This window comes from Chiloscyllium plagiosum, unplaced genomic scaffold (assembly GCF_037043375.1).
Source record: "Chiloscyllium plagiosum isolate Xiang-an unplaced genomic scaffold, Cpla_swu_hap1 HiC_scaffold_11, whole genome shotgun sequence".
In the NCBI taxonomy this organism is placed as follows: Eukaryota; Metazoa; Chordata; class Chondrichthyes; order Orectolobiformes; family Hemiscylliidae; genus Chiloscyllium; species Chiloscyllium plagiosum.
Genome location: NW_028270149.1, coordinates 75491133 through 75509094, shown reverse-complemented (window position 1 = coordinate 75509094; position 17962 = coordinate 75491133). Strand labels below are relative to the sequence as shown.

Below are 17962 nucleotides of genomic sequence, written 5' to 3'. Positions count from 1 at the left end.
GCTAATGGACATTTGGCCAGGAACAGGATGGGTAATTATCCCTAGATTAGAGTGGTACTGGAAAAGCACAGCAGGTCAGGCAGCATCCGAGAAATAGGAAAATAAACGTTTTGGGCAAAAGCCCTTCATCAGGAATAGAAGCAGGGTCGCTGCAGGGTGGAGAGATAAATGAGAGCGGGGTGAGAGTGGGGAGAAAGTAGCATAGAGTACAATAGGTGATTGGGGGTGGGGATGGAGGTGATAGGTCAGAGAGGAGGGCGGGGGAAGGTAGCAAAGAGTACAATGGGTGAATAGGGGTGGGGTGAAGGTGATAGGTCAGAGAGGAGGGTGGAGTGGATAGGTGGAAAGGAAGATAGGCAGGTAGGACAGGTCATGAGGTGGGGGAAGGGGAAATGAGGAAACTAATAAAATCCACATTGATGCCCTGGGGTTGAAGTGTTCTGAGGCGGAGGATGAGGTGTTCTTCCTCCAGGCATCTGGTGGTGAGGGAGCGGCGGTGGAGGAGGCCCAGGACGTCCATGTCCTCGGCAGAGTGGGAGGGGGAGTTGAAATGTTGGGCCACAGGGCAGTGGGGTTGATTGGTGCGGGTGTCTCGGAGATGTTCCCTAAAGTGCTCTGCTAGGAGGCACCCAGTCTCCCCAATGTAGAGGAGACCGTATCGGGAGCAATGGATACAATAAATGATATTGGTGGATGTGCAGGTAAAACTTTGATGGCTGTGGAAGGCTCCTTTGCAGAAATGTCATCGGATGATGTGGTTTATGCGACGGTTGGTAGGTTGGAAGGCGAGCACCAGGGGGGGTTCTGTCCACATTTCTGACGACGTTTCTGCCACCTCCAAATGGACCCCACCACCAGGGATATATTTCCCTCCCCACCCCTTTCCGCCTTCTGCAAAGACCATTCCCTCCGTGACTACCTGGTCAAGTCCACGCCCCCCTACGACCCACCCTCCCATCCTGGCACCTTCCCCTCCCACCGCAGGAATTGCAGAACCTGCGCCAACACCTCCCTCCCTCACCTCCATCCAAGGCCCTAAAGGAGCCTTCCACAACCATCAAAATTTTACCTGCACATTCACCACTATCATTTATTGTATCTGTTGCTCCCGATGCGGTCTCCTCTACATTGGGGAGACTGGGCGCCTCCTAGCAGAGCGCTTTAGGGAACATCTCCGGGACACCTGCACTAATCAACCAAACCGCCCCGTGGCCCAACATTTCAACTCCCCCTCCCACTCTGCTGAGGACATGGAGATCCTGGGCCTCCTTCACCGCCGCTCTCTCACCACCAGACGCCTGGAGGAAGAACGCCTCATCCTCCGCCTCGGAACACTTCAACCCCAGGGCATCAATGTGGACTTCAACAGCTTCCTCATTTCCCCTTCCCCCACCTCACCCCAGCTCCAGCCTTCCAGCTCCGCACCACCCTCATGACCTGTCCTACCTGATTATCTTCCTTTCCACTTATCCACTCCACCCTCCTCTCTGACCTATCACCTTCACCCCACCCCTATTCATCCATTGTACTCTTTGCTACCTTCCCCCGTCCTCCTCTCTGACCTATCACCTTCATCCCCACCCCCATTCACCTATTGTTCTCTATGCTACTTTCTCGCCACCCCCACCCCCTCCTCATTTATCTCTCCATGCAGGCACCCTGCCTCTATTCCTGATGAAGGGCTTTTGCCCGAAACGTCGATTTTCCTGCTCCTCGGATGTTGCCTGACCTGCTGTGCTTTTCCAGCACCACTCTACTCTAGACTCTGGTTTCCAACATCTGCAGTCCTTGTTTTTAACTGGGTAATTATCCCTACAGTTTCAGCCTCAAAAAGAGTCAGGTCTGGGGTCACACTTTAGGATTTACCTCTGAACTGATCTGCTTCTTTCTTGGTTGTAGAATCTTAATATCATGAAGATTTGACCGAATATATCGGGATCCTATTTACATTCTCCAGATCAGACTCTTGGCTTTGGGATATTCCCACTTTAGTCTGTTTTATTTCTAACTATTTAAAAGCTCCTGATTCCTAACTTCCAATTTTAAACTGCTTTATAATTTTATCTATTACAGATGTTTTAAATGCTTTCGACGCTCTCCTCAGGAAATTGTCTATGTATTTTTTTAAATCCTTCCAGATTTTTTTTGCAGTTCCATTAAAACAGTGCTGGATGTGTCTTTAGCTGAACACAAACAGTTTTTAGTAGGGTGGACCTAACTGAACAATACCAGACCTGGGGTACATCACGTAGCTAATGGACACACTTGTTTAGCCTCCATGTTGTCCATTCTATATCTCCAGGGTCTTTTGGAGGCAGTAAAATACTTCTTTTTGAATTTGTTCCCTAACAAAAATGCTGCTTTGACCAATGGATTCATATTCATATTCACTAAAAGTGCTCAAAACCTACTCAAATTTACTTTTTTATCTGCTGGGTGAGTCCACTTTCACTTCCTGTTTGCCAATTGTTTTCTAAATCTCAAGTTATATTTCTGACTTTAACTTTACACTTACTATTGGGAAGAACTTAATCTCTACATATCCATCTATAAGACAATGCTATCTGTCTTTTACCTGTCACCTCCATGTGTACATCGAACTCTCAGCCTCCTTCCCCCCACAATCCTGATGAAGGACATATGCCCAAAACGTCGACTCTCCTCTCCTTGAATCCGCTGCGCTTTTCCAGCACCACGCTTTTTGACTCTGATCTCCAGCATCTGCAGTCCTCACTTTCTCTCTATTTCAAACTCTCCTGAAGAATCAAGCTTTCTTTTTTGCTTCCTTTATCAATTGACCATCTAACTTGTTGGTGGTCTGTAGAACGTCTCTATTGTACTTTACTACTTATGGTGCTTTTTGACTGTTCTCTGGTCCTTGCTTTTATTCAGCTAGATCTCCAGATCTCCTGTCACTATCTCGACTGCTACGGCATGATCTCTTCAATTTTGATATTTTCCTTGCGTTCCAATCAGCATTAAGCTCACTGTCTGAGTTTGCACTGTGTTTCCTAGATTTCCACATCTGCCATTCCATAAATCTGATATCCTCTGTCACCTTTTGCAAATTCAGCCCATTTTGGTATTTCTCTGTAGGATTTCCTCCCCTTCCTGATAAGATGGTTTCCCTCTAATCGTTAGCCTCTTGCAGAATATATGCCAACCTGGTCTGAACTTCCCGTATTTGATCTTTGTGATAAATGACCTTACCCTAATCTTCACTGTCACTGGGTCCATTCTCAGTTAGCCCATTATCTGCCACAGTCCGTTGTCTGCGACGGCTGTGTGTGTGAAAGCTTGGTGCATTTTTGGTTTCCATCATCTGTTCAGGTTCCACCACAGTGTAGCCATGTGGAAAGCACTCTAATGGTTTAGTTACCATTATTTTCATTTTGCCATCACTGCCTACAACCTTTTTCTGCCATCTTACAATATGTCCGGTCCCCAGAAGTAAAATTCCCCCAATAACTACCTCTCCTGAATTGTTCTGAAACCTTTGTCTTGACAAATCCATGGCATTCAAATGTTCTGCAAAAAGTGTACTTGTTGCTGTCTTTCCAAAGCCAGGGGATGGTCTCACATTCCTGAGGATATTTTTGGATTTCTGCCATAAAGTAATTGATAGCAACAACCACCTATAGCCTGACTTTTTAATGCATTCCCCAAGTGAAAGCAATTGTCAATTTACTGTTTGGTTGATCACCTAAAAGTTTTCAATGCATTTTGATCTCTCTCACAAATCCCATTACTAAAAGTGCTTTTTAGCACTGCCAGGTGCATTGCTCCAGGGTCCAAATTCTCTCATATACTGGGAATTCCTCATTGCCAAATTCTCCTCAATTATATGGCCGTAAGATGTAAGATCCGAAGCAGGCCATTCAGCCCATTAAGTTTGCTCTGCCATTCAATGAGATCGTGGCTGATCCAATAATCCTCGACTCCATTTTCCTGCCTTTCCCATTCGACCTTGATTTCCTTACACATCAGGAATTTAGCTGATGCACCTTCCCCGGTGCTATCCATTAGTATTATTATTCGTTTTTGTCTTTACTACAAATTATGATTGCCATTTCAATTCTAGTTACTTTGTCAACAAAATGCAAAAGAAAACCTGTTTTCTACGCCTCACACCTTGAGGTTCATTGCTAAATTTCATTAAAGTTGATCACCAGTAGAAGACATATTACAGGTGGTGATGACATTTTCCTGCCAGTTTTTACAAATATTTTTATTTACTGAATAAAGTTAGTGTATTACTATCTAGCACCCTTGTGTCTTTTAAAATAATTTTCAACTTCTGGCAAGATGGATGTGCAAACTATTGACGTCACTTTGAAATCATTTGTTTCTTTTCCTTCATACCCTGATTCCCAGGTGTGATTAATACCTCTTTAAAATTTTGTTTGAAGTTGATATCCTCTGTTAAGGGAATGCCATAATGTGCTGACTGTATAAATTGCAAGTCTACAGATCTCCCAAAGACAATCACTTTATTGTGCTCTAGATTTACTTCATTTGGTCATTTTTCATTGCAAGCTTAGTTAACAGTAGATATTTTCTTGGATACAATATCAGTACTCATGGAGTGATTTATCCTTGCTATCTTACATTAAGTTACTACCCTTTTGAGTGATTTCAATGTGTTATCATTACTGAATCTGAACCAAGTTGAACTGTCTTATTTTTTAAAATCACACAACACCTGATGAAGGAGCAGTGCTCTGAAATCTAGTGCTTCCAAATAAACCTGTTGGACTATAACCTGTGTGATTTTTAACTTTGTTCATCCCAGTCCAAAACCACTTCTCCACATCATGTCTTTTTTTTTACCTTACTTTGGTTTCCCACACTTTACAAATCCATGTAATGCCTTAATAACATGTACACTCGGCAGGTTACGGTGTTCTCATGTATCTACTGCCTTGCCCTTCTAGATATTAACATACGTATGTTTGGAAGACACTATTAAAAGAGGCTTGTCAAGTTGCTGTGGTGCATCTCACACTGGTGCCACTGTGCATTGATGGTGTAGAAAATGAATATCTATGTTTGTGTGAAGATTTGTAGCTCGGGTGCTCGTTATTATCCCAGTCGACTGGGACAACACTACTATCATAGGGCAAGCCAGACAGAGAACAGCCAGGGAATTCCTAGAGGCATGGCTTCATCCACAAACTCCATCAACAAACACATCGACCTGGACCCAATATACCAACCACTACAGCGGACAGCTGAAACTGACAACCGGAAGCGGCAGGGACAGAGCACTATAAACACCGGAGGAAACAGCAAAGAAGCGCTTCGCAGGAGGCTCCCAAGCACTGATGATGTCGCCTAGCCAGGGGACGAAACATTTGCAACAAAACTTCCAGCTCGGCGAACAGAACCACAACAATGAATATCTATGGTGGTGGGCAGGATGTCAATTAAGCAGGCTGCTTTGTCATGGATGGTGTTATCTCTGTTATCTAGTTGAAGACTTTCACTCTTATTCTGCTCCATATGCTGTTCCTGTAACACAGCAAAGTTATGAAACACGTAGCAGATCGCTCAGACATAGGATGTAATTTTTGTACTGGAACAAGCTGTCAGATTTGTCGAATTGTTTCCTGAGTGTGCCAGGGGCCTTCTTAATGAGGGCTCCACTGAATCTGTTAGTAGTATCATGTAGTTTGACCAGTGACAATGAGATTCTAAGAGAAGTCCTTGGATTTGTGATAAAACGATTTGCTTTGACAAACAAGGCATCACTCATGCTTAACACAAACGTAACTAACACGACTGATTGACGTTGCTGATATCTCTTGTTGTAGGCCGCCAGGCAAATGCAGTTGTAATTGTGCTTGCAACAGGTAATGCAGTGCTAGCTGCAGCTGTAGATTGCAAGTCCTTTTTGCAGGAAGTAACCAGAGACTGGTCACTGACAGTCTCACTGCAGAATATTTGTGTGCCACCTTTCCCTCTCAGAAAAGTAGGGAATTAAACTTTTGATGGTTGTTGTTCTCTAATGATTTCCCCGAAGCTTCTCATCTGCTTGGTTCTTCCTTACAGTGTGGAAACAGGCCTTTCAGCCCCACATGTCCACACCGACCCTCCGAAGAATAACCCATTTCCCTCTGACTAATGAACCTATACCAGGGGCAATTTAGCTTGGCCAGTTCACCTGCCCTGCACATCTTTGGATTGTGGGAGGAAACCAGAGCACCCAGAGGAAACCCACACAGACACAGGGAGAATGTGCAAACTCTACACAGTCGCCCAAGGCAGGAATCGAACCTGAGTTCCTGGTACTGTGAGGCATCAGTACTAATCACTGAGCCACCATGTCACCCCTTTTCCTCCGTGTAATGCTCCTTTTCCCCCTTCCTCTCCACAGAATGCCACAGCCACAAGGATTTACATTTCTAGTACCCTCGTTTTGAACCTAATATGTTACAGTCAATTTTCAGAATGCCAAAGTAGTTATTAATAAATTAATTCTGACTTTAAGCAGGAGGTTTTAAAATTAATTTGGTTCATTCGGCAGTTCTGAATGTAAAATGTCTGTGACCCTGGATGTGTAGGGCAAGTAAAAAAGTCCGTACATCCTATAATGAGTCAATTTTTTGTATAACTACTGTTTCATTTGTACAATACAACTACAAGTGTACAATATTATTAGGACAATTTATTCCATTTTAATTAGCTCCCCAAATAATCTATTTTTGGGCAAGTGTGAGAGGCAGGGGATCACAGCTATACCTGAATGCTTTTATCATGTGGTTTTGGGTTGATGACAGACTGCTCAAGAAGAAAGTCAAGAATAGTCTTCAGACTCAAAAGTCTGACTAACACTGTTTACTATACATTATTATTGAATACTATTGTACATGTAATCGTAGATATGTCAGGTGATGATCTTATGTTTACACGGGATTAGGGTTAATCCATTTTCTTCATGTGTCCATGCGATCGCCAGACTCTGCCTCATTCTAGAATGATCTAACTCTCCCCACATTGTGATATTTATAACCAGTGATGTGTCACCCTGAGATCTTATCTTAAGGTTGTTCCAGAGTCTGATGGCCTTACACAGCATCTGGGTCATGACAGCAGTCCATCAGAAAAATGAGGATAGGGGAACAACCAGATTGGGAGGTTGTGATGGAGATTGAGCAGAGGCTGTGGCAGTGATTGGGGATGGACGATGTCAGAGGGGGCTAGTGGTGGTGATTGGAGATTACTGGTCATGATGGGATGACTAGTGATGGTGATAAGGGTGGGTTAGTGTTGGTGATTAGAGGTTACTGGTAGTAATGGGGTAACTAGTGGTGGTGATTGGGGGTGAGTGGTAGTGATTGAGGTTGGTAATGGTGGTGATTTGGGCAGGGTAGTGATGTTGATGAAGGAAGGCTAATGGTGATGATCATGTTGGATAATAGTGGTGTTTGGGGTGGGGTATTGATGCTGATTGGGGGAAGTGAAGGCACTGGTGAGGTTTAAGAAGTTGGATGATATTGGGGTGCAGAGTGGTGATTGGGGGAGAATGGTGATGGAAAGGATCAGAAAGAGTATTGGTTTCAGGGCTAGCATTTGCTTGTGAGCTGTGGATGTGGAGTTGGGAGAAGTTCTGTTGTTTCCCTCCTGGCACCATGTTCAAACACAAAGATCTTTTAAAATTATTCCATGTTGATCTTGACTTTTTGCCGTGTGGCCTGCTCTTTTGTTTGTTATGGAAGAACATAACACCCATTCTGGGTTTGAGTATGCACCAGAATCCGATCCTTCAGCCTTTACCAATTTGGCAGATGTCCCATCCACCACAGTGGAAACTTATGAGGCTGTATATTGTCCACAAAATGCATGGCAGAGCTGTACCATTAGGCTGATACTTATATCGGAATGCAGTATTCTTTCCCTGAAGCATTTTGCCTGTATTGCTAGCTACTATATCTTGGTTTCAGTTTAACATGCGAATATGGGAATGCTAATTTACTATCCTGGATATGTATATATCTTGTCACAGCTAAAGTTAAGCCCTGTGACACAGAACTGGATCAATGTCCGTAAACTGCTTTAATTTAGTAACGCCAGTATATTAGGGTGACCTTTAAAATGGAAAACATGTCAGAGTTAATCTGGCTTTTGTTATCTTTTATCTGAAGACACAACAGGCCTCTAATGCCTTTCAGCTAGATGAAGGAGTAAGGGAGAGGAAGGACTGTTCAGAAGAGTAAAGCAAGGTATTTATTAATGTTTGTTTGCATCTCCTAGAATTCTGACAAGTTAAAAATCATTTTTTTTCCTGCTGCTCTGGATTCGTTTTCACTCCCCACCTCTGGCCCCACAACCCTAATTATAATGTTTTAGTCAAAATCAGCTCTTTCTGATTTGCAGCCAGAGGTGAACCAGTCTATTATGAAAACATGGAAGTTTTTTTTTGCAGTGAAGGGACGAGCTGTAAGGATCCATGTTTTTTTTTGTTTTGTTGTGATTAAAATACATCTCGAGCTCAGTCTTTTTTCACTGGGTTTATGTTTTTGTCTCTGTAGAGTTGGCTGCTTTTTTTTTTAATTTTAACGGTACCCAGGTACAATTATAATAACCAATCTCCAAACGAACCCCGAAACCCGCTCTTAGAATACGTGCAGCTTCACATTTTTACAATGAACCCGTACTGTCTGATAAAATATGCCGCATCACTCATCTGGAACAAATTGTTTTGCAGCTGACTGCGAATCCTCATAGGTGACGAAAATTACGCGAGAGTCAGTGCTGAAAACCTGATTTTTTAAAAAAATTTCTGCATTTTCAAAGCAGTCGGGTCAGTGAAGTGAGGGGTTGGGGTGGGTGAGGGGAGAGTGATGCTGCAGGGAAACGTGAATGGTAAAATTGTACCAATAGGTGTCGAAGCCGGAGGTGAGAACACAAAAGCCCCCAAACCTTTTCACATGCCTAGCTACTGAACCATGGGTGAAGCAATGAAAAGCAACCGTAGTGCTGTGGTAATGGCAGATGGCTTAGAGTTAGCAGCAAGGTTCAGGCTATTGTGGCGCTATTCATTTTTTATTATATCACAGGGACCACCTGCCGAGACAAGAGCCTGATCAGTAAATGGTTTGGAAATGGACGGATTATGAATAGCCGAGCCAAGCTGGGTTTTTTTTCTCTCTCTCTCTCGAAGAGGAAAGCCATTAGCTGCAGCTGAAACAGTACCCAAGTGCTCCAGCCCAAGACAGCTGAGGCACTGCTTTCCCAACAATTGCTCCCATGTGGCGCAGTCCAAAAATCTGCCTGGGATAGGTTTGTCAAAGTGCCAACTGGATTCAACGTTTAACTACAGAAAAGTATAATATTTAATCTGGCGCCCGCTTCCTTCAAATAAAACCTTGAACCTGTCTATTCTGTTCCTCTCCTGAGACAGTTGCACAGTGGAATGTGTGGCCTGCTGTGGTTCTGATCAGTTATTTATGACAGCGCTTAGATGGAAGGTCCTCAGTCACTGTGAGAGAGAATTAGACTGTGTGCCACTGTCATGTCACTGTGCAGATTTTTATGAGGGCTGACCGTGAAGATTAAATCTTCCCACTACATGATTTTGGTCCAACCACAGCGGAGTAAACAACAAGGATTTCCCCCGTGTCGTATGCAGATCATGTAAAATACCGCACAATGCCGCGGAAAGCCAATTAAAATGGTAGGGTTTGTCCTTTCCCCGTTGCAAATCGCTGTTGTCCCCTGATACCAAATTCTGTTTCTAAACATCTGCATTATTTATTTATTGCCATCCGACAGTGAGGAAGGGTAATAATATAGTGCCTGAATGGGACTCAGTTCAGCATATCTCAGGTGAGGCAACTGAAGACATTAAAACACAACGTGGAAAAAAGCCCATTAACAATTTGGAAATGAGTGCTGAATGCCAGATTTTCGAGGAGATTTGCTTTCAGCGTTATTCCCGGAGGACTATGGAGCAGCTCTCTCAGTAGAGAGAGAGATGATTGGTGGTGAGTTTAACTAGAGAGCCACCACACCTTAGGCGAGGGGTGAGATGCAGAAGGTGGGACCTTCATAGTTACCTCAGTCAGTGCTGAAACTCAACCTGCACTATTGGTATCATTCTGCATCACAGCTCAGCCAACTGAGCTAACTGACGTGCATAAATAACACTGGGCTGATGTGCCCTTTTTTGGAGAGATTATAACTCAGCAGAATATTTAATTCATGGTGTTTTCCTTCTAAAGAATAAGGTGTGGCTGTAGGGAAGAAAACGATTAGACACATGAGCGTAACCATTTACAGTTATGGCAAGAAAGAGTCAGAAGATAACTAAAATTATTAATCAACCTTTGCTAAAATTTCAATGAGTTACAGTCACAGGAAAAACTAATTTACATGCAAGAATTCAAGAAACAGGAGCAAGAGTACACAATCTGGTTCATTCTGGTCTGCTATTCAATGCGATCATGACTTATCCTGGTCTTGAATTCCACCTTCCTGCCTAATCTCAATATCTGTCGATGAAGGAGGTTTCCCAATCCTTTGCTGCACAAAATTCCAAAAATTCACAATCCCTTTAAGCAAAGTAATTTCTCTTCTTCTTAGTCATAACTAACCAGGCCCTGCACTTCTTAAAAAATTATTAATGAGTTCTTTCCTCTTTCTATTGTGGCATTTCACTATTACTATAGCATGCATTGCTTATGGTCACAGCCAATCTGTCATTTCTCACTCTGTGCATGTTTACTGTGCCATATATTGTCTCTGAGCTGGTTTCTATTCTTTACAATCAGTCATAACTTTGCTGGTTGCATATTCTAAAAATCTTTTCTGGTATCTATATAATTCAAACTTTCTGCCCAGTGCTCAGTTTCGATTATTCTCTGCCTGGACATTCATTGATAATCTCTTTCCTTCTCTACCTTTGAAGAAGGATGTCCTGTGTCTCAGAGTGATTAGAAATTGGATACTGGGCAAGGTCCTTCACACTTTCTTTCTGAGCATGGGTTTTGCTGGGGACGGTAATCCGTTCTCAATTGGTGTTGCATGAAAACACAGCAATACAATGTGAAAATTTGTTTTGTTCATTGACATCTGATGATCTATGATTTGATGATACGTGGCATACACTGCTGGACAAATCAAACATGGATAGTAAGATGATAATGTGACATGGGTCACTCCCCACCTAGTACATATCTTGAAACGATTTGCCAGTGAGTTGCATTCTACTGTCAGATTTCTTCCTACTAAATAAACTGAAAATGGTGATTGTGAAAAATGGTCGTTCTGTTGCTATGTTATCAAACAATAGGAAATTTTGAAAAGTCATCCATGACCAGGATGTAATCTTCCCGATGTACTTTCATTAAGTGTGTTGCAACCTTCATCCAAGGAGTGAATGCTGTGAATGATACATTTGGCATGTGTCACTTGTCTTTAAGAATCATTGGTTTTACTGATTCATCCCTGGACTACATACAGATTCATGTATTAGTCATCTTGTACGTTCAATACCCATACATCTCAAGCATAACATGAACATGATATCTTTGTTTTCCGGGTTTTCAGTATTCGGATTATTCATATTCTTTGAAGATGACATGCTGTAAGTTGTCTGTATGTGGCCAAAATGAACAAACCTTCTCAGATACTTCTTTAGTATTGTCAGGCGATTCTTGGATCATGGTCTCTTGCAACTATTGCAATAGCTTATCTTTGGCAATTGCCGATTTCAACTATTCACACTGGCTGTGGTCAAAGTGTAACAGATCAATGTTGAGAATATCTTCATTGTCATTGTCTAGACCATCCACATGTGGATCAAACGAAATGTCTTGGTCTTTGTGTGGGTTGGGACTGCATGCTCAGCATGTCAGACATTACCACCCTAGTACGAGTACTTCACTTTATTGTCATATCCTTGAACCTTGACATGCAAACATGAGTGGTGCAATCATTAGTGGTCATGGTAGATGATTGCTCATGGCTTAAGATCTGTTTTAATGGTGAATTTCTTACCAAATAATTAAGTGTCAAACTGAATGATGCATATGTCAGAGCTAATGTCTCAAGCTCATTATTGAAGTATTTGGCTTGCACAGGGAATTTGAACCCAAAGCAGTAGGTCTTATATTTTGCAAAAGCTATATGCCAAGCTGTTTTGTGATGCATTTATTGTAGTTCACTTTGACAAACCACCAGGAGACTTGGTACAGGTCGAAATGGTTGTTTTTCAAAATTATTTATTTATTTATGGGTTTTGGGCTTTGCTGGCTAGCCATTCATTGTGTACACAGGGAGAGTCAGTCTCAAATATTCTAAGACTGAACTCTGGCAAAAACTGAGAACTTCTCATCTCTTATAGACCTTAGATCATGTACTCTATTTTAGTCTGATAAATTAACACTCATATGTTAACTAGATGTCACTTATGTCCCACAGTACATACATTAGGCATTATTCATGTCCACCCATGCCCTGTCTGCCCCAGTCCTGTCAATTGTGCAATCTAGGCTGTGTCATTTTCTCAATCACTCAATCCCTGTCTTGCTGTTTGCCATTTACTTAATTTTGTTTTACATCAAGTATTTCTGACTGAATCTATATTGAGCCCGTTCAGTTTTAACCCTTTCACGTTCCCTTCAAGAACCATGACTTTCTGGAGTTATCATACTACAATAGTCAAGATCTTGTCAACAAAACCTGTTTGAGACAATCAAAGGTGTGTTGGTCATCATCTTACCAAACACTGGGGACATTCACGTGAGCAAATCTCCCAACAGAGATACCTTTGTTGTGAAATTGGAAATATGAAACAAGAGCAAGTTGAACAATCCGAAATAACATTGCAGATCCTTTTCAGCCTGAGGTGTCAGCATTTATTGTACACCTTTGATCATGCCTGGAACAGAACAGACTCCATTCCATGGGTGGAGTAGGTGGATCCAAAAAAAAGTGTGATTGATGTTGACAAGGCACTTTGTGCTGTCACATGTCAGTCTCTGTCATTACGCTGCTGTCAATAGCAGTTGAAGGTTATGGTTATGTCTTTTTCTTACTCATGACCATAATATCAACAGCTATGCAAATACAGCCAGGTATATTTTTATTGATCCTATCTATGTGCTGTTGGAGGAGGTCTTCGCTTACTGATAGAACAAATAGTTACCATTGGAAACAATACTATCTAGATGGTGTCCTAAATGTTGTTAGTTCCTGAGATTCTTCTGCTAAATAAACAGACCAATATGAATGCTTCACATCCAACTTAGAAAAGATCTTGCTACAGAAAATTTCGGATTTGTTCCTCCCAACATTGGTATTTTACCTTATGACTGAAATGCTAAGGCATCTTGGGTCTAGGCATCTTCTTTTGATGCCATGTTTCTTTAATGTGCATCTGATGAGTGTACAGCAATCTATGTGGTAGGTGGCATTCTGAACGAATCCATTTCACTTTATATCATTGAGTTCACTCAGAGCTTCACCTGAATGAGCATTGTGCCCTTCCTTGAAAGATCAATAATTGGGGTCAAGGCATCCTTAAGATGCAAGGTTGCATTAGTTAAAATTGCTGATCATTGTACATTATTTTGGGTAGTGGTATTTGGGGTCCTTAACTAATTTGATTCCATTTCGTATATTCTGAATCTCATGAATTGTGAATACATCAAGATCTGTACATACTGCTAACCCTGCCATTGCTGGACTGTTGATATATACCAGCTGGAAGAATGTGGGAAGCTAATATGAGATTGCATATTGGCACTATAGTGTGAGACAGCCAATGCCTGGAATTGGTGATCAGTTATATCTGCACTGTGGAGTACCAGTTGCTTATTACATGTCTTTCAGTGATAGCAAAATGATGGCACTAATTCTTGTGAAAATTATAGTTTTTAACATGTGCTTACCTGCCTTTTCAAGAGATATGATACTAATGGTCGTAAAAGCTTCTGATAGCCCTATGCTGTCAATATCATATTTAAGGTGAACACTGTTGAAAGCTTAATCCTCTTTCAAAGTTTGCTTGGTTGCTTCTGAACCTCCTGGATGGGTTTGCATTTGTGAATCTTTCTAACACTTGTCTTGCTCCCAGTTGTACTGTTTTGTTGGTCATCTGTGTTTTGTCCTGAGGTCTGGCTAGGCCTTTGGAGCCAAATTTCTTGAACATGCATTCCTAATGTCTGTTTGTGCCACATGATAGAGTGGATGTTGGGAAGATGCCTCCATTGGTGGGAGAGACTAGGACACAGGGCACAACCTTAAAGTAAAGGGAAGACCTTTTAGAATGGAGATAAGGAGAAACTTCTTCAGCCAAAGAGTGTAGAATCTATGGAAGTCACTGCCACAAAAGGCTGTAGAGGCCAGGTCATTGAGTATATTTAAGACTGAAGTAGATAGGTTCCTGACTGTTAAGGGGATCAAGGGTTATGGGGAGAAAGTTGGACAATGGGGATGAGAAACTTAGCAGCCATGACTGAATGGCAGTGCAGACTCGATGGGCTGAATGGCCTAACTTCCACACCTAAGTGTTATGATTAGAAAAAGTCAAGAAAAACTGGTCTGCATTTGAGTAGATATGATAAACTACTTTTGTTATGAATTTTGTTGGTTAGTTGTGCTTTGCTTATCAAAGTGATGATGTTAGCTGTACATGAAACATATCATTATTGCTGGCCTGCAATTATGGTTTCTTAATGGTGTCTATCCTCAAGTAACGCATCAATGGCACAGCACTTAAATGCTTTCTAAAGTGTTTAATTAATGTAGAAATGATTACTAATTCAATGAGCCTCTCTGAGATTTATTCTTTGGAAAATACACACTATGGCCCTTTGCTATAGTATTTTCCAACAAACTGGTCGAGAAACTCTTGGGATTGCTGTCTGTATGACAGGAGTTGCAGTATGTTCATCCTGAAATTAATTCTTGCCTTGAGTTAGTCTTCAAGAACATTTCAGATCTTCTCTGAATTTTTCTGCTCATCTACAGAAAGACAAGATGCAATAATTCTGTGAAGCCTCTCCTTACCAATAGTATGCAAAATTTTCAGAGTTCTCTTCTTTAAATATCGATCATTTGATCTGTAAAATTGAACTGCATATGTTTTTGACAAGTCCATAATTTACTAAAGGTATCATTGGCTGCCCAGTCCACAATAAGCATTTGCCTTCTATTTCTGTCTTTTTTGAAAAGGTGCAGAGTGTGTTTTTTTCATTATTTTTGCTTCTCTCATTTATTTTTCCCCACTTTTAGTTCCTTTATTTTTTTCCTTGTTGCTCCAACTTTTCATGCTTTGGCACCTTTAAGGCTGCTGTTGTAAAATCTACAATCATGCAGGTCAAAGAACTGCAGTTGCAGACAGAGAATAATTTCACACCACCAAAGGAATAATGACGTTATTTGCACTTCCCTTTAGGAACATAGGAAAATATGAATTAGGAGTGGGAGTAGGCAATTCAGCCCTTTGAGCCCACTCTGCCATTTAACATGATCATGGATGATCCTATCCTGGGCTCACTTCCATTCTTCTTCCTGCTCCCTACAGACCTCCATCCCACTTTTCATTAGAAACATATCTATTTCTTTCTTGAATCTGTTGATTGATTCTGCCTCCACTGCGCTCTGGGGCAGTGAGATCCACAGATTCACGACCCACAACTCACTGAGAGAAGTAGTTTCTCCTCACCTCAGATCTGAACCTACCTCCTCTCACTCTATGACCTTTTTTGAGACTGTTCCACAAGGGGGAACATCTGTTCAATGTGCACTTCAATCCCCTTCAGTATTTTATATCTTCAATCAGATCTCCCCTTATTCTTCTGAACTCCAGTGAGTACAAGCCCAAGTTATTCAACAGCTCCTCATACGACAGCTCTTTCATCCCTGCGAGCAACCTGATGAACCTCCTCTGAACTACCCCCAGTGCCACCACATCCTTCATCAAATAAGGAGACCAAAACTGACACCATACTCGAAATGTGGTCTCACCAACACTTTATATAATTGTAACAATACTTCTTTGCTTTTATAATCCAGTCATTTCACAATAAATGCCGGGATTCCACTTGCATTTCTTATTATATGCTGCACTTGCATACCCAACTTCCGTGAGAAATATACCCAGATCTCCCTGCACTGATGCACTTACAATCTGTTTCCCATTTAAGTAATAATTTGTCCTTTTTTACCAGCCAAAATGGACAACCTCGCACTTATGCACATTAACCTCCATCTGCCAGATTTTGGCCGAGCAGTATCCATCTGTAAACTCTTTATCTCCCCATCACTGTTTGCTTTCCCACTTATTTTAGTATAATTAACAAACTTTGTTATATTAAACCCTATCCCTGCTTGTAAGTCATTTATATAGCTTGCAAATAGTAGAAGTCCGAGCACTGACCCCAGCGGCACCCCACTAGTCATAGTTTGCCATCCAGAGAAGGACCCATTTGTCCCAACCCTCTGCTTTCTGTCTGTCAGCCAACTTTTCCTCCAAGCCAATACTCTACCCTTAGCCCCGTGGGATCTAATTTTCTAGATCAGTCTTTTATGTGGCACCTTGTCAAATGCTTTCTGAAAGTCTAGGTATATCACATCCACAGCATCCCTATTATCTACCTTGCTAGTTACATCCTCAAAGAACTCCAGCAAATTTGTCGAGCATGACTTGCCCTTCATGAAATCATGCTGACTTTGGTGAATTGTGCTTTGTTGTTCCAAGTGTTCCAAGTTTTTGCCTCTTTTATGATTGGCTCCACTACAGAGGTCAAACTAATTGGTTTATAGGTTGTCTATCTCCTTTTTTGAATAAGGGGGTCACATTAGCACGATTCCAATCTACTGGTACTTTCCAAAGTCCAGAGAACTTTGGAAAATCATAACTAATGCACCCTCTATCTCTCCTGCCACCTCCCTTAACAGCTTGTAGGCCATTAGTTCATGTCTTTAATCCCATCATTCTCCCTAGTGAAAGTAATTTCACCATTTCCTCAGTGTAACTGCAATTTTAGGGAAAAAAGAATTATCTGTCAGTGTGAAAACAGACAAAATATTGGTTTAGTGTCTCTGCCATTTCTGAGTTTCCCATAATTACCTCACCATTTCCATCCTCTAAAGGGTCAAGATTTACTTTCACTATTCTCTTCCTTTCTTTATACTTACAGAAGCTTTTGGAATCAATGCTTATGATTTCTGCTAGTTTCCTTTCATAGTTCATCTTGGCTCTTTTTGTTATGGACCAGGCCAGGCCCCCTCAAAATACTTTAACAATGTAGCCCAGATCCCAACTTTATTTGGGGGCAGTTGTATAGTGGATATTCCAAGAGTGATGCAGCTGGCCAAACCACTTCAAGCGAAACAGAATTTATTTTCACGCTATGGTTGAAATACGAAAAAAGAACAGAATTTAGAATAACTTAACTATTTTGTTTTTAGGAGCCATTTGCTGACATTCAAAGTTCTCCCAATTCTCCAGAGTGCCACTAACATTTGAAGGATGTAATGCACAGGTTTTTGCCTTTATGTTATCCGTGGCTTCCTTGTTGAGCCATAGATAGTTTTTCGCCTTTTTACAATTCCTCTTCCTCTCAGGAATGTACTTTAATTGAGAGGTTTTTGGTATCTCCCTAAGCATTTGCCACTGTTCTTTAATTTTGAACCAAATTGGAAAGAAATAATGGTGGAATGAGATGACCTTTGTGGACAGATAAGCTTTCTTACATCGTGTGTAAGGTCAGATTGATAGTTGTAATTCATTAGCCTAGGGTTTTCTTATCCTCAGAACTGGGTTCCATTGGATAAGATTAAAGTTCTTTTTCTTCTTTTAAAATATATATTGTTGAAAAATAGATTTTTTAATATTACAACAAATACAAAACAATACAATTCAAAACAATACAAAGAAAGTACACGAAAAATTTAAAAAACCCAAACTGCCCTCATGTACAAATGTATAAATATATATAAAAATATATTT

General features: G+C 41.3%; 1 protein-coding gene across 4 annotated transcripts in view; it reads left to right on the top strand.

Moving 5' to 3' along the window:
• The window catches only part of LOC122557111 (uncharacterized), an 81093-nt gene that overhangs the window by 23995 nt on the left and 39136 nt on the right, over positions 1 to 17962 (top strand). The window contains exon 1 of one of the 4 annotated variants that reach the window (XR_015758684.1): positions 8144 to 8222. The exons of the other annotated variants lie outside the window; for them this stretch is intronic. The gene's annotated coding sequence lies outside the window, so the exon portion shown is untranslated. Of the gene's footprint in view, positions 1 to 8143; positions 8223 to 17962 lie in introns of those variants that run through there. 4 annotated transcript variants of the gene reach the window in all.